Below are 2,473 nucleotides of genomic sequence, written 5' to 3'. Positions count from 1 at the left end.
AGTTCTTGATTTATTTAAACACAAAGAATGTAGCCAGTGCATATTAGCTATTTTTATATGTGAAAAAAATTAATGTTGCTTGAGGGAAGAAATCCCTGTGCCTCAGGTTTCCTAGATACAAAATAAAGATAGGTTATGTTTCTGCCAAGTGACAATAACTGTGAAATGATTGAGGCCCTGGGTTAAAAGTTGTTGTCAAGGAAAGCATCTGTCAGGCTTCGGAACTGAACAAGAAGTTCCTGTGTATCCTTGACAGAAATGCATATGCTTTATTATTATTTTTTTTAATCTTTTTGCTTGGTGCAACATGAGCATGTTTTATGAAACCTCATGTAAATTTGCCTTTAAGCAAAAACTCATAAACAGGCGCTCTTTTTCTCTGTTAGCTTAAAAATAAGCAGAACTGGCTTGGAGCTAGCCTTGACTGAAGGTGGTTTTGTCTGGGATGAGACGTCCAGGATGGTGCCCCCTACTCACTCCCCTCCTGCCAACAAGCCCCCTTGCCTCTTAGGCATCTGGGACCTGCTATAGTGGGGTGAGGTGTGTGGGGTGAGGTTTGAGAAGGCCCCGGGGAGGTAGTTACCGCTGAGGAGCAGCAGACGTGATCAGGATGATAGAGGTACTGACAACATCTGACCTAAGAAACTGCTACACCAGCTGAATGCCCTGCTGGAACAGCAATCTAGATGTCAGCCAAAGGTCTTTGGCTTGAGACTAATGGAGTATGTTCACAATAATGGCCTCAGAATGACTGCAAGGTTAAGAGACTTTGAAGTAAAAGATCTTCTTAGTCTAACTCAGTTCTTTGGCTTTAACACGGAAACATTTTCTCTAGCTGTGAATTTACTGGACAGGTTTCTGTCTAGAATGAAGGTGCAGTCCAAGCACCTTGGATGTATTGGACTGAGCTGCTTCTATTTGGCTGTAAAATCAATAGAAGAAGAGAGGAATATCCCACTGGCAAATTACTTGATCTGAATAAATCACAGTTTCTGACTTGATTAGAATGGAAAAGATTGTATTGAAGAAGGTGTGTTGGAAAGTTAAAGCTACTATAGGAAAGTTATAGCTACTTATAGTGATAAATTAGAACCAATTCTGCCTTACAGTTTCTGCAACTCTATTATTCACTAATTCAAGAGAGCTTACCATTGGAAAGGAGAAACAGCCTTACTTTTGAAAGACTAGAAGCTCAACTTAAGGCATGCCATTGCAGGATCATATTTTCTAAAGCAAAGCCCTCTGCGTTGTCTTTATCTATCATTGTCTTGGAGAGCCAATCACAGAAGTTTGTACAAGTAACAGAAAGACTATCATGTCTTCAGAAACATTCCAAGATAAATGGCAGAGATTTGACCTTCTGGCAAAAACTTGTATCCAAGTGTATAACAGAATATTCCTCAAACAAGTGTTCCAAACCAAATGTTCAGAAGCTTAACTGGATTGTTTCCAGATGAATGGCAAGGCAGTTGAAACATAGTTACTACAGGATAACCTGCCTTCCAATAATTCTTGAAGCAGTGCCTCAATTGGATTACTGGAACATTTAAAAACTCTTCTCTGAAGCCTTTCTTTACAACCCTGAGCAGTGGAATTCATAGTTAGAATGGATTTAAACTTTGAAACCTCAAAACTTTGCAACTCAATTTGTTCTCAGACTTGGGAAAACTGACTACTCAATATCATGCTATAGTGGAATAGTGGTTACGAATCAGGCTGCTATCCTAAGGTCCCAGTTTGAAACTACCAGCTGTTCCACAGGAGAAAGATGAGGCTTTCTGCTCCCGTAAAGATTTACAGCCTTGGAAACCTTGTACAGGGTCGCTATGAGTTGGAACCAACTCCTAACAACAACAACAACATAATGGAATTATATTTAGACTTGAGTTCACTTGTGATGCAAACATCAAAGCTAAGAATATAAATGTGAAACTGTAATGATAAGCCTGGGTTGGTAAACTGTGAATCTTTATTTTTAACACTGACCTAAACGTCTATATTGAATCAATATGGTTACACGGTATTGAAGCAGAAACCTACATAAACAAAGTCATCTTAAGTGTGATTGAACCAATATTTTACAAATACACTTTTAAGAACATGATAAGGATTACCATTCGAGACAGTATAAATGGTTTCTTGGCATCCATGATGCAAATACATAATGCAGATATGTGGATTTCATTGCTATCTAGCAATTATATCTACATTTGAAGGCCTTTTTATATGTCAAAAAAAAATAGACTTGGTAAAAAAAAATAGACTTAGTAAGTTTAGCATACTCATTAAGTTATCTTCAATAGTTTTTCTAGAGAAGAGGACATATTTGTATTCATGATTTTAAAATTTTTAAACAGAATCTACTGCCATAATCTAGTCCCATTGAGAATCAAAATTGCCTTATCCTATTAATGCGAGTTCAGGTTATATTTAACACCCGAGAAATTTTTACTAAGGACTGTTTTGTAAAACT

The 2,473-nt window shown here is 37.4% G+C and overlaps 1 pseudogene; it reads left to right on the top strand.

Moving 5' to 3' along the window:
* Positions 1-610: 610 nt before the first annotated feature.
* LOC102837355 lies at positions 611-1,550 on the top strand (annotated as a pseudogene).
* The last annotated feature ends 923 nt before the right edge of the window (positions 1,551-2,473 follow it).

Source organism: Chrysochloris asiatica, unplaced genomic scaffold, assembly GCF_000296735.1.
Source record: "Chrysochloris asiatica unplaced genomic scaffold, ChrAsi1.0 scaffold00112, whole genome shotgun sequence".
Taxonomy (NCBI): Eukaryota; Metazoa; Chordata; class Mammalia; order Afrosoricida; family Chrysochloridae; genus Chrysochloris; species Chrysochloris asiatica.
The sequence above is the reverse complement of the archived record's forward strand: the minus strand, read 5'-3'. Positions and strand labels throughout refer to the sequence as shown.